The 23,513-nt window shown below is 34.8% G+C and overlaps 1 pseudogene; it reads right to left on the minus strand.

Moving 5' to 3' along the window:
* Nucleotides 1–354: 354 nt before the first annotated feature.
* LOC105750658 overlaps nt 355–23,513 on the minus strand; it is a 35,946-nt pseudogene continuing 12,787 nt past the window's right edge.

The following is a 23,513-nucleotide window of genomic DNA, read 5'->3' on the forward strand; positions in this document are numbered from 1 at the left end:
AGTGCCATCTGCATCTAGAGAAAAAACTATGGAGATTGCATGTAGATCAAAGCATAGTACTTTCACCTTCTTCTTGTTGGTTGTTTGCTTGATTTTTTTTTCTTTCTCAAGGATTTTTTCCCTTTTGATCTGATTTTTCTTATACAGCATAAAGAATATGGAAATATATTTAGAAGAACTGTACATGTCTAATCTACATTGAATTGCTTGCTGAATTGGGGGAGGGGGGAAAATTTGGAAAACAAGGTTTTGCAAAGGCGAATGTTGAAAACTATCTTTGTATTTGTTTGGAAAAATAAAATATTATTGAGGCAAAGAAAAAAAGTCCAGTTGACACACATAATAAAACAAGAATTACACACACATACATAATATTTTCAAGAATACAATCTTCACTGTTTGTGAAAAATACAAATTAAAAGTACAACCATAAAACCTCCCATTTGATGTGGAGGTTAAAGAAGGGGAAGACAGAAACATGGACAATAAGCTATTTTCATTTTCTCCTTCCCAAATCTCTAAAACATCACATAAACTATAGTTTTTAGAACTGGGTAAAACTCCAAAATCCAGAATTTTCTTCATTGGTTTGAAATAATACTATTAAAGACTGTACTGGTGAAATACAAATACTGTTTTCTTCTTTTGTAATAGGAAAATCTGTTTTGGTTTTTTTTGTGTGTAATTCAACATTCTTCTGATTTTTTTGTTTCTTCTTAATACTATTTTAATTTTTTTGATTCAGCCTCCTTGAGGGTAAACTATCTGTACTTTTGACCTTCACTTACTTTAGGTTCTTCACCAGGATGTTTACAGGATACCATTTTGACTTGACCTGCAGGTTGTTGTAGTGAATTGCTAATGACTAAGACTGAACCATAACTATGTGGGAAACTAATGTCTTTTATCTTCTGACAGGTTTCTGGAAAAGGTATACTACCTTTTGTTTAGTTGAGATGTATTTTTATCTTTTTCATCAAAATCAGAAACTTGCATAAAATGTCTCTAGAATACATGGGCAACAAACATTCTGTGCAAATTTACTTTGTTCCAGGTAGGTCTGGAGCACCTCATATTTCTGAGAGCAATACTCAAGGTAGCCCTTCTTTTTGTTCTCTTTGGGATGGGACTTCATGGGAGGGTAGTGCCCTTCATCTAGTTCATAAACTATTCTTTCTTTGTTTAGCTTCTGAAGACTAGATATTTTAACCAAATAAAAAGGACTGCAGGATTCAGGAAGAGAATAGTTTAGAAGTATATTGGACAACTCAAGGTAAAATAGTTTGTAATGGTGGTTTTTATCTTCCACTTTTACAAATGATTTTTTGAGCCTTCTTTTTTTTTTTCTTTTCTGAATACCAATTCATTTCCCTACCTCTCTTAATGATGTTCTTGATTTCTTGATCAGACACAATTTTTTTCTTTTGCTATTTGAAGAGATGAATTTCTATCCCTTAGTAACTCTTTTAACTAATAATTTTAACTCTGTTCATACAATATTGGATCTGGAGTCTTGAATGAACTTCCATCACAGGTAGAGGTAAAACTATCTCCTCCTATATATGTTGATTCTGGACTTAGGATCGGAGTTTCACACTATAAAATCTGAGTATATTTTGCTTCCTTTTTATTTGAAATAAAATAACTTGTATCTTTGCTGAGAAATTCTTCAGCTCTCCCTCTTAGTTCCTTGAAGTCCTTTTCCAGTTTTTCAGAAATCACTTTGGGTGACAATCAAGATAAAATTAAGATAAGATGATAATTAAGTTGTTTTCCAGAATGGTTTATATTTAGACTTTTTTGATTTGTTATCATTTTTCATAGTTTCCAAAGATAATCTATTTTTCTCATTTTTTATTTGGATACCCTCTGCTGTATTGTAGCTTTTGCTATGGGTCCTCATGATGTTGACTTTCATGGTTGCTGTGCAATGATACACATGCTGGGGCTGGCTTTGATTTGATGGCCCACACTGTTTTAGCTGGGCTACCTGCCAAGACCAGCTTTAAGAATTTTCAACACTAATTTTACAGGATTCTGTCACACTCATATTCTCTATTACCTGGTTTTCCTTCTAAATTCTTCATTCTTTTAAATTGAATGGTGAGTTCTCTTTCCATCTACATTTATTTCTTCAGATAAACCCCATTTCCCCTCCTCAATGTAATTACTTCTTTTTGTATCTTCAGAATTACTGAGCATCTCTTATCCTCCTTCAGCTGCCTTTCCTTAAATTATTTTAATCCAGTGCTTCAGGCAATAAGAATGTTTATTAAGTGCTACATTATACCAGGCACTCTGCTAAATACTGGGGATACAAAAAGAGGGAAACATTACCTGCCTTTTAGGAATTCACAATCTAATGGGAGAGGCAACCAGCAAACAAATGTATACAAAAAAGGAAATAATTAAAAGAGGGAAGGCATTAGGGTTGGGAAAAGCTTCTTATGGAAGGTGAGATTTTAGTTAAGAATTAAAGGAAACTAAGAAAGTCAATGGGCAGAGCTGAGGAAGGAGTATTCCAGGCATGGCAGGCATGGCAGACAGTCAGAAAAAGTGTTTACAGTTTAGAGATGGAGTCTTAGTGACAGAATAGCAAGGAAGCCAGAGTTATTGGATTGAAGAGTTAATGGTAGCTAGTAGGATGTAAGAAGACTAGAAAAGAAGGTAGGAACTATATTTTGAAGGGTTTTGAATGCCAAACAGGATTTTGTATTTGATACTAAATACACTGTGCTTACCTTATAGAAAGGCATATATAGAAAGGCAAAAAATAGTTCCTGTTTTCCAGCTGTTCACAGTCTAGTGAGGGAAAAATTAGGCAAATTATATTAACAAGAAATATTTACAGGAAAAATTAGGAATAATCCAGAGGAAAGACACTAGTATTATGGAGATTGGGGAAATTCCCTGCATAAGATAGAGATTTAGCTGAGGCTGGCAGGAAGCCAGAAAACAAAGATGAGGAGCAAGAGAATTCCATGCATGGAAGACAGCCAATGTAAATGGCCAGAGTAGAGAGATAGTATATTAAGTAGGAGGAACATAAAGGAGGCCAATGTCTCTGGATAATAGAGTTCATGAAGGATAATAAATGTGAGAAGACTGGAAAGTTCAGGTATGCTGACCCTTCTCCTCTGCTCTCTTTTATTATCCAATCCAACCAAACAATTTCTTTCTCAGAGAGTTTATGACAAATAAATGAAAAGACATTAAATATTTACTATCTACAAAGCATTCTTTTACATACTTCATGTAGGGAGCACTGGGAATACAAACAAAAAAATAAGATCATGTTTACTCTTAATGAGCCCACACTCAAATGGGGGAAGACAACATATTTAGTAGGTTTCAGCTACAAATCATATTGAAAAGTTCTATCCCCCCCTAGAGTACAGTGGTACCCCATGTTGTGGTTCAGTTATTTCAGTCATGGTCAGCTCTTGGTGACCTCATTTGAAGCTTTCTTGGCAAAGATACTGGAGTGGTTTGTCATTTCCTTCTCTTCTTCATTTTACAAGTGAGGTATTGAGGCAAATAGGTGAGCAACATATCCAGGATCACATAGCCAATAAGTGAATTGAACTCGGAAAGATGATTTTTCTTGATACTAGGGCCAGTATTCCATCCATTGTGTTACTTATTTATCCGTGGTATCTTAGATGGTAATGTATCTCATTTGGCATTAGACTTTTGTGTAATTAATTAGTCTTTGGCTTCTCTCATACCTTCTGCCCTCACATATTTCCCCATTCTTATCTTTTTGTATGTGTGTTGAAGTGATTAAAAATTAGAGAATTTGTCGAATCAGTTTGAAGCGCATTATTATATTCTTTGTAGAATTTCTTTACCATGTTCTCAGCAACATAAAGACTGATGTTGGTGTATCAGTTGCACCCTTTTTCATCTTTTTTTTTTTTTTTTTTTTTTTATTTTTTTTTTTTTGCAAATCCTTGTCAGTATTGATATATACAATGACCAAATAGTCACAGCTAAATGGAAGGATAACCCACAGGTACTGCTTGGAGAAACAAAGAAGGAATTGGCAGAAGAGATCTTATTGTAGACTTAGGGACAAGAAAAAATATTATTCTATAGACTATTATTTGGTCAAACCATTTCAGTATCTTTGCGAAGAAAATCCCAAATGGGATCATGAAAAGTCAGACATGATTAAAAACAACTGAACAGGGATAATAATAAAGAACAGAATTTGGTAAACCCAAAGATCCAAAGTACTGGGACAAGAAATCACTATTCAACAAAAGCTTCTGGGGAAATTGAAAAGTAGTCTGGCAGAAACTATAGAATGTCATTTCACACCATTTGTCAAGATAAATTCAAAATGAATGCAAGATTTAAACATAAAGGGTTCTGTCATAAGCAAATTACGAGAGCATGGAAAAAATTTCCTGTCATATCTAGATAAGGAAGAATTCATGCTCAAGCAAGAGATAAGATAATAAGAGGTAAAATGGATAGTTTTGATTACATTAAATTGAAATTTTCTGAACAAAAACAAGACAGACAAAATTAGAAAGAAAGCAGGAAAATGGAGGAAAAAAAAACCTTATTCCATTAAAGATCTCATTTCTCAAATATATAGGGAATTGAGCCAAATTTATTTTAAAAAAGTCATTCCCCAATTATTAAAGGGCCAAAGGATATGAAGAAGAGGAAATCAAAATTATTAGTAGTCACATAAAAATGATCTAAATCACTAATAGAGAAATGCAAATTAAAGTAATACCAAATATCAAAAACTTTGCCAAAATCTAGGTAAATCATATCTCTAGCATTTCTCTGAACTTTTAATTTAATAATCCTGTCAAAAAAGGGAAATTTATTTCGTTTGGCATGATTTATTCTTGATGAATCCATGCTGGCTCTTAATAACTACTTTTTCTAGATGTTCACCAACTATCTCATTAGTGAATCATTCTAGAAATTTCCCAGGAATTGAAATCAAGCTCACTGGCAAACTCACTTTAGTTTAGATTGTTCTTTCTTTCTTTTTTTTTAAATTTAAAATTTTAAAATTTGGTACCTTTCCCATTTCCCATGATCTTTTAAATATTTCTGAAAGTGACTCAGATGTCATATTTGTCAGTTCTTTAATAATGATGATGATGGTGATAGCTATAGTATATATAGATATAGTGTTTTCTATGTGTTAGACACTATGCTAAGTGCTTTACAACTATTGTCTGAAATAGTCTTCATAACAACTTGGGAGGCAGGTGCTGTTATTTTTTCAATCTGAGGGATAAAAGTATTGAGGCTAACAAAATCAAGCAAGAGATTTGCCTATGATCACACAGATAATAAGTATCAGCAGTTAGATTTGAATTCAAGTTTTTCTGATTCTAGGCCTAGCACACTGTACCATCTACTTACCATCAAATCCATCTGGGACCTAGTGACTTTAATTCATCAAAATCAATAAGGGACTTTCTTTCTATCTCCTTTTATTAGGTCAAAAGCCACAATTGCATATCTAAGGTACAGTGTTACTTTGAGGCATTTTTCACAAGATACATTTAATGATGAAAAAGGCAAAAAAAAAAAAGGTGCTTCTGTGTAAAGGAGGACAGATCGGTATTATCAAAGAATATAAGATATTGCCATTGTTACAGTTGATCTGTGGTTGGAGGACTTGAATCTCTTTGTCGGCAAGATGGAATGGTGATGGTGTTTCATGCTTGAAAACATCCAAAATAACATCATGATGTCGAAGTCTGAGTAATACCTTTTTACTCGCTGATAAATTGGATTTAAGTGAGGCAGAGTTGCTCAAAATTATCAGCCTATTGAAACAAAATTCTCATCTGCTTGTTCTATCAGTGAAGTCCTCATGTGTTTGGGATAGACAACCCTCCTAATTTACCAGGGAACTTACACTTAATGCATCAGAGTCAGTTTTCCCAGTATATGACCAGAGGGTGCATGCTATAGCTTCTTGGAGCCACAAGTGAGAGCTGAGTGGTGGGTAAACACCAAAAGTGGATGAACAGCCCTGGAAAGGGATTGGTAGCTCTCACACTAGAGTGCTAGTCGCTTCTGAATATCCCACACACCCCATTTAATGTTATGAAAAGACAAGGAAAAAGATTTTTAAAGTAAAATGTTTTTAAGAATACTAAAGAGACAGTCTATCTTTTTCTCTTTGTGTCTCTGTTTCTTTCTGTCTCTATTTTTCTGTCTGTCTGTCTGTCTGTCTGTCTCTCTCTGTCTCACTTTCTCTCCCTCCCTTCCTTTTCCTCCCTCCTTCTCTCTCTCCTTCCTTTCCTCTCCCACTCTTTCTCTCTCTTTCTCTCCCTGTCGCTTTCTAATATCCATAACTTCAGGCAAATTTTATTTTTTCTTTCTCATTGAAGTAGTTTCTTTTTTTGTCTTCAAAATTTCATTCTTAAACATCTCCCATCCCTTCTGGATTGATTTCCCTTGAAGGATTTTAATTCTTAGGATTTTACCAATATTTCTTCTGAACTATTCACAATTTGTTTTCCCCAAATCTAAGATGAATGTCAGATGATGCCCAGATTTCTTGTCTTTTATCGCAAACTCAAAGATCTAGTGTTCAAGATTCTCATTATTTTTTGCCTTACCAATTATTTCCTCCCTGTTAATGATAATGATTTCCAGAGTAGAATTTCCCATTTTTGGTTCTTCCACTTTTTGAAAGATGAAACTATAACAAGTCAAGAATTTATTAGCTACTAATTGATGAGATTGGGTCCCCTTGATTCCCAATGAAGGAACCAAAAATGATGAGGTTCAGCTCCCCTTGATTCCTGGTCCGAGAACCAAAAATGATGAGATTCGGTGCAGGGCAGAGAGTTGTGGGAACCTCCTTCTGGTCGGTGCAGTCCTTTGTAAATGAATTTATGAACCTAAAAAGTTAGACTGGCAAAAGACGTTTATTGGCACTGGAAAGTCAGCTTTTACAGGCTGACTTCCTTAGCAGTAAGGTCCCAACAGAGAAGTAAAGGTCTAGCAGGGAAGTCCTGGCAGAGAAGTAACAAGGGGTATAGTCTTGTTAGGGAAATGCATGAGAGAGACAAAGAGAGGTTAACACTGAAAAGAGAATGTCTTTTCAGCAGGCAGAGAGTCCCTCACAGACAGCTATGCCATGGGAGGTCCCTTGGCCTGGCATGATTCCTGCTTTTGGCCTCTCTGCAAAGAATTGAGCCCAGTTGTCTCTTTTTATAATTGAAACTTTGGCTAGAGGCTGGGGGCAGTTTTGAGTTGAAATCAGAATAGAGAATCTTCAAATTGAATGAGCCTAGATTAATCTTCAATTCAATAGAGGGCATAATCAGTAGGGAGTGTTATCAATGCAGGGTGTGGTGGGCCAGTATCCCTCAGTATAACAGAATGAAACTACTTATCATGATTCCTTGTCGCGGGTCTTTTGCAGAGGCAGGGTTCAAGGAGTTTCTACCTCATGGCCCCCTTCCCAAGTCAGAGAGAGAGAGAGAGAGAGAGAGAGAAAGAGAGAGAGAGAGACTGTTTTGGGGCTCCCCTCGTCATAATTATGAGAGAGCTCCAGAAGGTGTCTGAATAATTTGTCACTTCTCTATCATTCCTTGGAGTTAGGCTCTTTAGGGGAATGATTTCTGCCTAAATCTATAGGCATGGTCAGCCTCCTGATCTCCCTAGGTGTACTACAAAACTAAGAAAGGCTACTGAGAAAGTATCTTACTTTCTAAACTAAATAAAATTATGATGAGAATAATCTAAGCATTCATTAAGGCTACTTTTCATGAGAGTATTAAATACTAGCAGGCAGGCTATCACAAGGAATATTTTAGCTTGATAAAACAGTGGTTAATGTGCCAACCTGAAATTGGGAAGACTTAAATTCAAATCCTGCCTTAGATACTTGTTAGTTATGTGATCCTGGGTAAATCACTTAAACCTTTGCCTCAGTTTCATATATGCAAAATGAAGATAATAAAAACACCCAATTTCTAGGATTTGGGGAGACTCAAATTGGATAATAATGATAAAGTACTTAGCATAGTTCCTGGCTCATAGTAAGTGCTATATAAATGTTAGCTATTATTATTATCATTATCTACCATGTCTTTCTTATAGGGGTCATAGAACAAGACAGTCTCTGATCAATTTGATGAGTTTCTTAATCAGTATGTTGAGATTTTATGCCATAATCCTTTTTTTTTTTTTTTTTGGAGACATCTAAATAGCATATGTCCATGAATATGTCTTTCTATAATCACCATATTGAGTGGGTTCCCGAGACTGAAACTGCTTCCTGATTATTGGCTGATTGTGATCTGTGTAATATCTGTGTAATATTGATTATTGATATTGATATTAATATTGATCCAAAGCAATTGGAGTTAAGCCCAGTTGGAGTCACACAACTATTAAGTGTCTAAATCTGGATTTGAATCCACTCTATTACTAGACTGGCTGTGACAAATATGTGTTTGTATATAGCTTGAAAGGAGATGTATTGGAGACACCAAGAATCAGTCAAGTCAAACCAAAAAAATGAAACAATGAAAAAAATGTCAAATACCTTCTTGGGAAAACAACAGACCTGGAAAATAGATCTAGGAGAGACAATCTGAGAATTATTGGACTCCCTGAAAAATATGATGAAAAAAAGAGCTTGGACACTATTTTCCAGGAAATTATCAAAGAGAACTGCCCAGAAGTCATAGAAACAGAGGGTAAAATAGAAATTGAAAGAATTCATCAATCACCTACTGAAAGGGACCCTAAAATCAAAACACTAAGAAATATAGTGGCCAAAGTCCAGAACTATCAGACAAAGAAAAAATATTGCAAGCTGCTAGAAAAAATCAATTCAAATATAGAGGAGCCACAATAAGGATTACTCAAGACCTAGCAGCATCCCACATTAAAGGATCAAAGGGCCTGGACTATGATATTCCGAAAGGCTAAGGAACTTGGTATGCAACCAAAACTAACTTACCCAGCCAAAATGAGCATCTTTTTCCAGGGAAGAAGATGGACATTCAATGAAATAAGTGAATTTCACCTATTTTTGATGAAAAACCCAGAACTAAACAAAAAGTTTGATCTACAAATATAGAACTCAAGAGAAACCTAAAAAGTAAAAAGAAATCTTGGGAACTATATTTCTGCTATAAAGATATATAAAGAATACATGTATACCTTGTTCTAGAAACTAAAGGTGGAAAGGAAATTGTACCCAGAAAAGGGTAAAGTGGGGATACTACATCAAAGAGGCAAAGGAAACCTATTATATCTGAGAGAAAGAATGGAGGGGGGATGAACATAGTGTGTATCTTACTGCCATCAGAATTGGCTTTAAGAGAAAAATATCAGACATATTCAATTTATGGTGAAACTTCTCCTATCTCATTGAAAAGTGGGAAGGGAAAAGTGAAAAGGGAAGGAATAAGCTAAGCTGAAGGGAATACAGAAATTGTGAGGAAAAAGAGTAAAATAGGGGGAGGAACTCTAAAGTAGAGGGAGGGATACTAAAAAGGGAGGTCTGTGAGAAGTAAGTGGTGCTCACAAGTTTAATACTGGGGAGGAGGTAAAGAGGAAGAAAGGGAGAAAAGCATAAACAGGGGTTAACAAGATGGCAAGTAATACAGAATTGGTAGTTTTAACCATAAATATGAATGGGGTAAACTCCCCCATAAAGAGGAAGTGGTTAGCAGAATGGATTAAAAGCCAGAATCCTACAGTATGTTGTTTACAGGAAACACATCTGAAGCAAGGTGATACATACAGAGTAGATGTAAAAGGTTGGAGCAGAATCTACTATGCTTCAGGTGAAGTAAAAAAAGCAGGGGTAGCCATCCTGATCTCAGATCAAGCAAAAGCCAAAAATAGATCTAATTAAAAGAAATAAGGAAGGGCACTATATTTTACTAAAGGGTAGCATAGATAATGAAGCAATATCAATATTAAACATATATGCACCAAGTGGTGTAGCACTTAAATTCTTAAAAGAGAAATTAAGAGAGCTGCAAGAAGAAATAGACAGCAAAACTATAATAGTGGAAGATCTCAACCTTGCACTCTCAGAACTAGATAAATCAAACCACAATAAATAAGAAAGTCAAAGAGGTAAATAGAATACTAGAAAAGTTAGATATAATAGATCTTTGGAGAAAACTAAATGAAAACAGAAAGGAGTACACTTTCTTCTCAGCAGTTCATGGAACTTATACAAAAATTGACCATATATTAGGACATAAAAACCTCAAACTCAAATGCAGTAATGCAGAAATAGTAAATGCCTCCTTTTCAGACCACAATGCAATGAAAATTACGTTCAATAAAAAGCCAGGGGAAAATAGATAAAAAAATAATTGGAAACTAAATAATCTCATACTAAAGAATGAAACAGCAAATCACAGACATAATTAATAACTTCACCCAAGAAAATGACAATAATGAGATGTCATACCAAAATGTGTGGGATGCAGCCAATGCCATAATAAGGGGAAATTTCATATCTCTAGAGGCCTACTTGCATAAAATAGAGAAAGAGAAGGTCAATGAATTGGGTTTGCAACTAAAAAAAAACTATTGAATTAATTAATAAAATTAAGAGTTGGTTCTATGAAAAAACCAACAAAATAGACAAACCCTTAGTAAATCTAATTAAAAAAAGGAAAGAGGAAAATCAAATTATTAGTCTTAAAAATGAAAAGGGAGAACTTGCTAATAATGAAGAGGAAATTAGAGCAATAATTAGGAGTTACTTTGCCCAACTTTATGCCAATAAATTTGATAACTTAAATGAAATGGAAGAATACCTTCAAAAATATAACTTGCCCAGATTAACAGAGGAAGAAGTAAATAGACTAAACAGTCTCATTTTTAGAAAAAGAAAGAGAACAGACGATTAACCAACTCCCTAAGAAAAAATCCCCAGGACCAGATGGATTTACATGTGAATTCTACCAAACATTTAAAGAACAATTAATTCCAATGCTATATAAACTATTTGAAAAAATAGGGATTGAAGGAGTTCTACCAAATTCCTTTTATGGCACAGACATGGTACTGATATCTAAACCAGGTCGGTTGAAAACAGAGAAAGAAATTTATAGACCAATCTCTCCAATGAATATTGATGCTAAAATCTTAAATAAAATATTAGCAAAAAGATTACAGAAAATCATCCCCAGGATAATACACTATGACCAAGTAGGTTTTATATCAGGAATGCAGGGCTGGTTCAATATCAGGAAAACTATTAGCATAATTGACTATATGAATAACCAAATTAACAAAAACCATATGATCATCTCAATAGATGCAGAAAAAGCATTTGATAAAATCCAACATCCATTCCTAATAAAAACACTTGAGAGGATAGGAATAAATGGACTTTTCCTTAAAATAGTCAGAAGCATATATTTAAAACCATCAGCAAGCACCATATGCAATGGGGAAAAACTGGAACCTTTTCCAGTAAGATCAGGAGTGAAATAAGGTTTCCCACTATCACCATTATTATTCAATGTTTTATTAGACATGCTAACCTCAGCAATAAGAGTTGAGAAAGAGATTAAAGGAATTAGAGTAGGTAATGAGGAAACCAAACTATCACTCTTTGCAGATGATATGATGGTATACTTAGAGAACCCCAGAGATTCTACTGAAAAGCTATTAGAAATAATTTATAACTTAGCAAAGTTGCAGGACACAAAATAGATCCACATAAATCCTCAGCATTTTTATGCATCACCAACAAAATCCAACAGCAAGAGATACAAAGAGAAATTCCATTCAAAATAACCATTGATAACAAAAATATTTGGGAATCTATTTACCAAAGGAAAGTCAGGAATTATATGAGCAAAATTGCAAAACACTTTCCACACAAATAAAGTCAGATCTAAATAACTGTAAAAATATTAAATGCTCTTGGATAGACTGAGCGAATATAATAAAGATGACAGTACTCCTAAACTAATCTATTTATTTAGTGCTATACCAATCAGACTCCCAAGAAACTACTTTAATGATCTAGAAAAAATAACAACAAAATTCATATAGAAGAACAAAAGATTGAGAATTTCAAGGGAATTAATGAAAAAAAAAATCCAATGAAAGTGACCTAGTTGTACCTGATCTAAAACTATATTATAAAGTAGCAGTCACCAAAACCATTTGGTATTGGCTAAGAAATAGATTAGTTGATCAGTGGAATAGGTTAGGTTCACAAGACAAAATAGTCAATAACTCTAGCAGTCTAGTGTTTGACAAACCCAAAGATCCCAACTTTGGGGATAAGAATTCATTATTTGACAAAAACTGCTGGGAAAATTGGAAATTAGTATGGCAGAAGTTAGGAATGGATCCACACTTAACACCATACACCAAGATAAGATCAAAATGGGTCCATGATTTAGACATAAAGAATGAGATTATAAATAAATTAGAGGAACATAGGATAGTTTACCTCTCAGACTTGTGGAGGAGGAAGGAATTTGTGACCAAAGATGAACTAGAGACCATTATTGATCACAAAATAGAAAAGTTTGACTATATCAAATTAAAAAGCCTCTATACAAACAAAACTAATGCAAACAAGATTAGAAGGGAAGCAACAAACTGGGAAAACATTTTCACAGTTAAAGGTTCTGATAAAGGCCTCATTTCCAAAATATAGAGAGAATTGACTCTAATCTATAAGAAATCAAGCCATTCTCCAATTGATAAATGGTCAAACCAGTTCTGATGGACCTGGCCATCCTCAGCAATGAGATCAACCAAATCATTTCCAATGGAGCAGTAATGAACTGAATCAGCTATGCCCAGAGAAAGAACTCTGGGTGATGACTAAAAACTATTACATTGAACTCCCAATCTCTATATTTATGCCCACCTGCATTTTTGATTTCCTTCACAAGCTAATTGTACAATATTTCAGAGTCTGATTCTTTTTGTACAGCAAAATAATGGTTTGGTCATGTATACTTATTGTGTATCTAATTTATATTTTAATATATTTAACATCTACTGGTCATCCTGCCATCTGGGGGAGGAGGTGGGGGGTAAGAGGTGAAAAATTGGAACAAGAGGTTTGGCAATTGTTAATGCTGTAAAGTTACCCATGCATATAACCTGTAAATAAAAGGCTATTAAATTTAAAAAAAAAAAAAAAGATAAATGGTCAAAGGATATGAACAGACAATTTTCAGATGATGAAATTGAAACTATTTCCACTCATATGAAAGAGTTTTCCAAATCACTATTGATCAGAGAAATGCAAATTAAGACAACTCTGAGATACCACTACACACCTGTCCAATTGGCTAAGATGACAGGAAAAAATAATGATGAATGTTGGAGGGGATGGGGGAAAACTGGGACACTAATACATCATTGGTGGGATTGTGAACAGATCCAGCCATTTTGGAAAACAATTTGGAACTATGCCCAAAGGATTATCAAACTGGGCATACCCTTTGATCCAGCAGTGCTACTACTGGGCTTATATCCCAAAGAGATACTAAAGAAGGGAAAGGGACTTGTATGTGCCAAAATGTTTGTGGCAGCCCTATTTGTAGTGGCTAGAACCTGGAAAATGAATGGATGCCCATCAATTGGAGAATGGCTGGGTAAGTTGTGGTATATGAATGTTATAGAATATTATTGTTCTGTAAGAAATGACCAGCAGGATGAATACAGAGAGGCTTGGAGAGACTTACATGAACTTGTTGAGGTCTAGACCAAATGTTGAGGTCTAGATTTGGGGTACCTAAATGAAATTAGGATTTAGTTGAGGTCTAGTGGCAGGTTTGGGGTACAGGGAGTCAAACAGAGTTCCCCTGCAACCCCTTGGATTTGGTGCAAGAATACGGCAGTAAATGAGGTCTAGTAGCACGCAAGTCCCCAATAAAAGCATTTATTAGCCCGAGAGCTAGATTGATAAAAGAGGTTTATTATTGAGTTTAGAAGTAGGAGATAGGTGAAGGTACAGATAAGGAGGGCACTGGACAGAGGGTTCAGTGGACAGAGGGTCCTCACATGGCTACCATGTTTGGAATCTCTGCAAAGAGAAGTTCCCAGCGGGGGCCCTTTTGTAATAGGTGACTTAGCTCGAGGGACTTTTGGGTATAGCCCCAAAGTTGGCTCAGATCCAGGTGGGGCTGGGACAGGTCTGGATCTTCTATTGGAATTCAAAGGGACCAGGATTTGTGAGTCAAAGGGTAATTTACATTAACTAGGGGGTGTTTGGGAATCAAAGATTGGAATCTTTCCCCGCATCAAACTTATGCTAAGTGAAATGAGCAGAACCAGGAGATCATTATATACTTCAACAATGATACTACATGTATTCTGATGGAAGCAGATATCTTCAACAAAGAGAAGATCTAACTCAACTCCAATTGAGCAATGATGGACAGAAGCAGCTACATTCAAAGAAAGAACACTGGGAAATAAATATAAATTGTTTGCATTTTTGTTTTTCTTCCCAGGTTGTTTTTACCTTCTGAATCCAGTGCTTCCTGTGCAACAAGAGAACTGTACAGTTCTGCACACATATATTTTATCTAGGATATATTGTGACATATTTAACATGAATAGGACTGCTTGCCATCTGGAGGAAGGGGTGGAGGGAGGGAGGGAGGGGAAAAGTCGGAACAGAAGTGAATGCAAGGGATAATGTTGTAAAAAATTACCCAGGCATATGTTCTGTCAATAAAAAAATAATAAATATATATAAAAAAGAAAGGAGATATATTAAAAATGGGCTTTCCCAGTTTAATGGATGGTGATAAATGGGCCTTCAGAAGTCTCCTGCAAAAGAACATAGCAAAAGCATGTATGTTCTTATTTAATCTGCAATGAAGTCCCAGCTTTTAGAAATGTTTTATGAACAGTAAGTTACTTAAACAGTATAAACCTTACAGAAAGGAAACACTTATTCAGCATTCTTCAAAATATGTTTAATTTTTGGAGAGAATCTAAACTGTTATATGAAAGTATGAATTTGAAATATCTTCATAAGACCTTAAAGAAGGTATTGTTGTTTATCCTTTGTTCTCAAAGAAGGCCATGCAAGTGAATTGGATTTGAGTGAAATGAGGGAGGGTTTTGCAAGAACAACTTCACTTTCTCCTCGGGAGCATCTGGGTTCATTGACTAGATATAGATGAAGATAACTGGGATGGCCCTAAAGGTAGTGTAGGATTTTGTCCATTTTAAACTAAGGTCTTTAACAGTTCTCAATTTTTACTGAGGCAACTGCACATTCATTGATTAAGGCTAAATAAGGAAGAAATCAGGCAAAAAAAATGAGGCCCTTTTTATCCAATCAAAGACCCTTCAGTTCTAGGATTCTTGCCCAAAACAAAAACAATTATTTATATTCACCCTGAGGCAATCAGGACCAAAACAAAGACCAAGAAGACTTGCCTGGGACCTTTCTTTAGTTAATCTGTAAGAGCCAGAGTGATTTGAGTTTAAGATATATCCTTAAAAAAGAATTCTAGTCCATGAACTCCAAGATATTGAAGAACCCTAAGGAAGGAAGAAAAAAAAAATAAAGGAAGGAAGGAAGGAAGGAAGGAAGGAAGGAAAGAAGGAAGGAAGGAAGGAAAGAAGGAAAGAAGGAAGGAAATTCCTTTGTGCTGCAGCTCTTTCTCATAGAGGAAGGATTACCCTGGAATATCAAGTGGTGTCTTGAGAGCAATCTCAAACTCATTTCTCTACTGGAAAGGAGGTGGAGTAATTTGAATGCTTTATGTATTTTCTGTTTTAGATATTTATAGATTCCTCTGAATCTGCTACATCTTATACATTTTATGTGGGATTAAATAAAGATTGCTCTATAAAACATGCAGTAAGTATCTTGTTTAATAGTGATGGGATTCTAGTGGCAGTCAGAGAATTGTGGAAATCCCCTTTTGGTCAATACTGGTCCTTCATAAAAGAATTCATGAACTTGAAGAGTTTTAGGTGGCAAAAATGGAAGTTTATTGTTGGACGAGAAGTCAGTTTTGTTAGAAAAACTGACTTCCTCAGTGGCAAAGTCCTATTAGGGAAATGGAGGCTGGCACTGATAAGAGAATGCCTTTTCAGCGGGCAGGGTCCTGGTAACTATGCCACAAAGGCAGAGAATGCTACTTTTGACCTTCTGCAAAGAAATGAGTAAACAGAGACCTATTATATGAGCAGATCTTGTGGGGAGGTGGGGAAGTTTGAGCTGGTCAGATCAGGATCTCCCAAATGAAATTGCTTTGAAGGCTTTTTCAGCCTGAATTTGAATGGGCATCTGGTTATCAATGAGGGGCATTTGCCTTAGAAATGGCCTAGTCTAAGAAACAGGCTCTCTCACAGACTCCACGGAGCCTGGGAGGATAGGAATCAAAGTGGACAGAATTTCAGAATGTTAATTTCAAAAGGAAACACAGGTTTCACAACCCTATCAATAGGACCTGGGGACCCTGACACCTACATTTGGGAAATGTAATAATAAAACTGAAAGGATGCCACTATTGACATAGTTCTTTATATATTTTAAAAATGAGATCTTTATCAGAAATCCTGGCCCTAAAATTTTTTTTCCAGTTTTATACTTCCATTTTAATCTTGTTTGTGCAAAAGTTTTTTAATTTAATGTAGTCAAAGTTGTTCATTTTGCATTTCATAATGTTCTAAAATTTTGTTATTGTTGTTTACTTGTTTCAGTCTTGTCTGACTATGACCCTGTTTAGGGTTTTCTTGGCAAAGATAATGGAATGATTTGCTATTTTGTTCTCTATCTTATTTTACAGATGAGGATACTGAGGCAAACAGGATAATGTGACTTGCTCAGAGCCACAAAACTAGTAAGTATCTGAGGTTGGAATTAAACTCAGATATTCCTGACTCCAGAGATGATACTCTCTCCATTTTGTCATTTAGATGTCCTTAATCACATATACAAATGATACAAAGGAATTTCAAGAGGGCAAGACATTACGAGAGTCCTTCTTTAGGTGGTGGCACCAGAGCTATGCTTTAAAGAAAACTAGGGATTCTAAGGAAAAAATAAATTCTAGAGTAGACAATTCTAGACAAGTGAATTCACTAGAAAAAGGAAATTTTGTACAAATGCATAAAACTAGGTGATGGAATGTTGCAGATAGGAAGAAGCTAGTAGGTAATTTTGACTGTAACAGAGAAAAGAGGGGACTGGAAATATATGTAGGAACAATATAGTCATGGGCTTTCAACATTAGGCTGATCTTAGTAAAATAGGAAGACTGATGAATTTTAGTCCTGGGCCAAGAGTTAAAATCCTGGTACTGCTGCTTGCTTCTTATGTAATCTGGGACAAGTCAATTAAAATCTCTAGACCTTCCCTTCCTCATCTGCAAAGTAGAAGGTTAGGACTTAATGATATCCTATGTCTCTTCCAGCTTTAAATTTAGAATCCTATAATTTTATAATTAATCCAAGAGACAAATAGTAGTCTTTGAAGATTTTTTTTTTTTTTTTGCGTTCTCTTTTGCTGTAACTTTAGTACATGTAAGAAATCCTTTTTTCTGTCTGGTAATACCTTCCCCTAATTCTATATGTGAACTTTCTATTTTCCCTGCATGTAATCAGTTTGTATTATAATTTTAAACAGCCTTTTATTTGTTCCCAGAATAGATTTTTTTATTGCCATATTTAACACATTTACTTTAAACAATAGCTAAAGTCCTCTATCTCTTCTTTTGAAAGCAAAGAACTAAATTTACTGAGTTAAGAAGATCTAACTATCCAACTTTGTGATTTATGACTCTCTTAGTCTCATCTGTTTACTCTGTATGCAGCCAGTTCACCTTGGTTTTAGAGAAATGTAAATGTAGCAAGAAAGGGAAACATTTAAAAGTCAGAGGAAGGAAGATATTGGAGTGTGGTCAGTTGTTAGGATGATTTAGGAAAACAGTAGATTATCAACATTTGAAAGAAAGGTTGCTTAAAATGAGAAGAGCAGTGGGAAAAGGATTAATTCAAGAAAGGAATAGGAGGAACAATCTGTGCAAAGCTTTGATGGTTTTGGGCTCAAACAGTCATAATTGAAACCTACTCCAATCCAAAAACTGTCCTGACCCTTTACAGTTTATAAGATGCGATGGATTCACAGCCCAGAGTGGTATGGCCAGAGGCCATTGGTCTAGGGATAGCATCTTGCCAGATGGTGTTATGTGGAAAGATTAAGTGCCAAATTGGCCAGACACTGGGCTCTAATGCTATGTAATGATGGGTGCTTAACAAGATGAAGTGACACATGGACATCCACTTAACTGCTGATTCTAGTTCTTTGAGCCATATTATCATTTGTAAAAAGCAAATTTAGCAACAAAAAAGCTTGAGATTGTTTAATATTTTTGTTTTCATTAATCGGAACATTTCCTTCTGCACTAGTTAAGGTTAATGCCTAAAATGGTATCATTTGGGAGATATTCCTTAGTGAAGAAAAACTATTTTCCAAAGAAATATTCAGAAGGTTTGACTTAGCATTAAAGGTGGTAGTGGTGCTGTAGGAAACCAATTGCAATTAGGAGACTATTTTTGTGGCATTTAAGATCTTCTTTGAAGAAAGAGAGTCTCTTTGGGATATTTTTTATGACTGGAACTAAATTTTATTTGGCTAATGAACTATTTCCAAAAGAAAATTATGTCTAATGAATTATCTTAAAGAGGCCATTTGAATATCAGGTCATTTGTCACCAACTATGAGTAAATTTTAGGCCCTTTATGATAGGTAATGATCTGCTTGATTTTTATAACTTCTACTTACTGGCTTTCAATGAGATTTCAAGTAGAGTAGGTGAGAGGTTCAAGGGTTTTGAGAAAAATTTGCAATAGTGTCTAGATGTTATTATGCTAAAGCAAGGCCCTGCTTATTGATTCTTTTTAAAAGTTCTTAATCACATAGAAATAGGTTTGTTTCACCAAGAACATATTAGGAAAATTGGGGAAAGAATTTTTTTTGACAAACACTACTAGAAAATCATAAAGAAGTTTGTCAGAAATTAGGTTTTGACTCTCTTACACTCTCAAAGAAGTTCAAAATAACTATGCAACCAGCATATTTAAAAATTAGGAGAAAGTGAGCTCAGATACATTTAACAGCTATGGTTAGAGGGAGAATTCTCAGCTGAAAAAATTATCATAAAGGATGTAAATAGACAATTTTGATGATATAGTCAAAAGCTTTTGCAGAAATAAAATCAATGAAGGCAAAATTGAAACTTTAACTGGGAATTTTGTTAAAGCAGTCATAAAATCAGTCATAAAAAAGTCTCCTATGCAAATGCAGCTATAATTTCCTTTGATTCTCATGTGCTTATTTAGTCTTGTGAAGAGATGTATATTGGAACCAGTTTAAACTGATTACTGAGAGGTAATTGTTAAAATTTAGTGTGACAAATCAGCAAGTTCTACATCAAAGCTTGAATAATTGTTTTGTTGATTGTTTAAAGGAGAATATGTTAATAATGCAGATTAAACTTTTTTTTTCTTTTTGGATATTTACTTGCTACATATTTACTAAGGTACAATTGAATATAAAGATTCTCACATGTAAATCTATTTGAGTAAGTAGGATTATATTCACTTATGGGATAGTTGCCTGTCTATTCCAAATATTGTGATTGAGACTCCCATGTGTTATAAATATATTTCATCCAATTTGACCTCTGACTAAATCTACAGATGCTGGGGAAGCTAAAATTTTAGTTTCAGCTGACCTATTGAGATAATAATGGTAATAATTTTTAGCAATAGCTATATATAATATATAGCAATATAAATAAATAAATAATTTGAATTGTAAGTAGTTGAAAACCAATGAAGAGCTTCAGGAAGAGATAAAGCATACTTCCTCCCAGAGAAGAGATTTGACTGTCAGGAAAGAATCATGAATTAAAAGTATGTCTCAGTCACTGATACTGGGAACTTTGTGTATTGTGAGTAATAGGTCATACCATCATAGATTTGGAAATAAGGGCCCTTTAAGATCAAGTAATCCAATTCCTTCAGTTACACATGAGAATTTGGAGGCCTATAGAAGTTACTTACTTACTTGGTCAGTAAGTGGCAGAGCTAAGATTCAAATCCAGGTTCTCTGACTATAAATCCAACAATCATTCTAGTGCACAATGCTATCTAGTTGAGAATCAATATTCTATCTTCATCAATACTTTGAAGAGAATTACTGTCAACTGAGGGAGTTCAGATGATAAGGTACCTATACAAAATGAGACAAGTGATTGAAATGTTGGCAAAATTTAAGAAGTTGTTTGGAACAACTCAATGGGAATTTAATAAAAGCTATCAAGAATACTATTCATAATAATAAAGCTATTATCATATAATTGTAATGTTAAATTAAAATGTTTTTGAAAAATTAATTTAAAGTTCAAACTTAGTGTCATCTTAATACTAGAGGGGAAACTGTTGTAGCAAATTCTGAAATGCTTTTGAACATTTAAATTCTTTGAACATTTTCCAAATCTTTGAATAAAGATGCAAAGATTTTTAAAAATGGCTCCAATAATGAAAATTGTTGCTTTCAAGGGAGATTTTCTAAGAAGAGTCTTCTACCTTGGAGGGTGGAAAGCATAATTTTTGGGCAACACCCTTTCTATTTTAAATCATTGGAGAAGAGAAAAAATATTTGTCTCCAAAACAGTAATTTTCCAGATGACACCATCTTGTTGTACAGTTGCCATACCATGAGAAAGAGCATTCTTGTGGTTTCTGAATTGGAAATCCTGTAGGAATGCTATTTCTGGCATTTTTTCACAGTGAAGCAAGATGCGCATGGGAAACTGCCATGTCTGACCAGATACAATTTGTTGTCTTTCAGCATTTTCAGAGTTAGTAATGTCCTCAAGACACACAGCCCTTTTGTGTAGGATTGTTGAGTATATGAAGTGTTGAGTGAAACTGATAATAGTGAGTAATGGGTGGAAATATCACTTAAGGTTCAACATCCAAGGTCATACCCAACACAATTTTGTCAGACATCCAGATTTTCTTCAGGTGATTATCCTCTCATTAAAAAAAAAAAAAAAAAAGAAATCATTCAACTTTGTGTAAATTGCATTTGATTAGGATCTAAAATTAAGTATGCATTCTCCTTTTTAAAATCAGTTGGATGCATAGCTGGTGTCCAGTTCATTTTGACTCTTATGCTTCAATAAAAGTTCATAAATAAAAATAAAACAAACACAAAACCATGACTGAATGGTAAATGAAATAAAGCCCATTTAAAAGTCAATAAGTATACACATACATATATACCTCCTTTGAATGTTTTAATATTTTGGGAATATTTTACTTAGTTAATTTTTTTCCCATTTTAAGTTGGAAAGTAAACTCAGAATTAGTTCTGTTACTAGCCTCTATTAGAACCAACTTCAAAATTTTCATAGGATAAGAAGATTATAGAGCTGTATGGACTATTGAAGTCTGCTTTCCCTAAACTGAAAACATGAACAAATATGGTGTATTACTCTTAGAAAGCTATTTATTTGGCAAATTTAGAAACCACTTTGAGGTTACCAGTATTAGAATGAGAGGAAATCTCTAAACAATTCAGACATCAGAATATAGAAACTATCAAGCAAGACTGAATCGTTTTATCCCAGTGGCTAAAGGATGAATCAGACATTTTCTAATTGATAAACCTCAGAGTATCTTATACTTTACTGCCAACTTTTAAATAAAATTATCTTCCTTTCTTCATTCCTTTCTTTCTCCCTTCCTTTCCTTCCTTCCTTCTTTTCTTCTTCCTTCTTCCTCCATCACTTTCTCTCTCCCTTTTTCCATTGCTCCCTTTCTCCCTCTCTGTTTCTTTTTTCCTTCTTTCCTTTCTTTTCTCCCTTTCTTCCTTTCTTTCAACTGTTTTCGAGTTCTCCTAGCAATTTTTGTAAAACCCAAAGCTTTGATTTTTGAGTTTATCAAACACTCAATTCCTATGGTCATTTACTACAGTGTATTATGTACCTAATCTATTTCATCGATCCACCATTCTATTTTTTTACTCAGTCCCAGATTGTTTTAATGGTTACCACTTTTTCCTTTCTCCTCCCTCCATCCCTCACTCTTTTCTCTCTCTCTTCCTTTCTTCTTTCCTTTCTTCCTTCCTTTCTACCTTCTTCTCTTCTTCCTTTCTTTTCTTTTCTCTTCCCTCCTCTCCTCCTTCTCTCTCTTGTCTCTCTCTTTATTTTCTCTCCTTCTCTAACAGGAAAAATATAATTTTTTCTGACAGTTCAAAAGTAACAAAAAATAGGCAAGATCCAAGCTCTACCCCTTGATGTGGGAAGACTGTGGAGATAGTACTTTTGGCAACAAATCGAAGGGGTGTGTGGAGAGACAATGTGGCTTCCCTGGCTATTATGGGGGGCCGTGTTGACAGCTTTGGGAATGTGCCTGAATCTAAGTCTCCTTTGCCAGACCTGAGAATTTAAAAGCCCTTTTACCACAGGAGAAAAGGAGAGAAGACTTGAAGAATAAAAGTTCTAGATGTGGAATATAAAGAAATTGAAAGTAAAATATCCTTTGTTTTGTACTTGAAACATGGTTGATCTATGTATCTCTTGTGAAATTAAATCTCATGAAAATAAAATGCTTTGAGAAAAGAAGAGATAGATAGGACCCATATATCTCTCCTCCTGGAGTGGGATGGGGAAAAGGGTAGAGTTATGGAAACAGTCCTAAATATCTCCCCTTTCTCTTCTCCCCTTCTCCCTCCCTCTCTCCTTTCCTTCCTTCCTTTTTTCCTTTCTTCCTTCCTTCTTTCCTTCCTTCTTTTCTTCTTTCCTTCCTTCCTTCCTTTCCTTTCTATATCCCTCTCTCCTTCCCTCCCTTCCTTATTTATAATAAGGAGAATATTGTTATCAACCATAAAATGCTTTATACAAATTAATTCTTGCCCATCCACAGAATGTCTTTGTATGGAGATGAATGTGAATTCTTGAAGGCTAGGTCAATAGATTCTATCTCTGGCGGGCATTACCAACTTGGAAAGACTTCAAATATGGACTTAGCAACAGACTGTGCCTGTTACCTCAGAAAAAGCTCAGGTAAGTAAGAGGACCATATGGTGGTGAAGTGTGCCTCAAATGTAGAATTCATGAAGAGGGGTAGACATATCATGAAAGCTTTAAGTCCTAGACAAAGGGATAGGATTGAGGAAATAGAAAGAGGGAACTTTGTTCTGACCTTGTTCAGAACTTTTTCCTCACAGATTATAGGAGAGAACAGGATGGGTGTAAAAGATTGTGAGGTGAGGAATAAAGAAGATAGCAAAATTTCTGGCATATAAACTTAATTTTCTTCATAAAGTGGAAGCATCTGCTAAGAGGGAAAGTTAGAAGCTGGCTTGAAGAAGAAGGAGAAAGTTTGGAATGACTCCAAATATGATGTTCAAATATTGATGTAAATGAAAACTTAAAAATGAAATAGAAGCAAAATGAGAGAAGTTTATTTCTTTTGAGCTAATCTAATTCCCCTAGGACTGTTATCTGATTTAC

Source organism: Sarcophilus harrisii, chromosome 5 (genome assembly GCF_902635505.1).
Source record: "Sarcophilus harrisii chromosome 5, mSarHar1.11, whole genome shotgun sequence".
Lineage (NCBI taxonomy): Eukaryota > Metazoa > Chordata > Mammalia > Dasyuromorphia > Dasyuridae > Sarcophilus > Sarcophilus harrisii.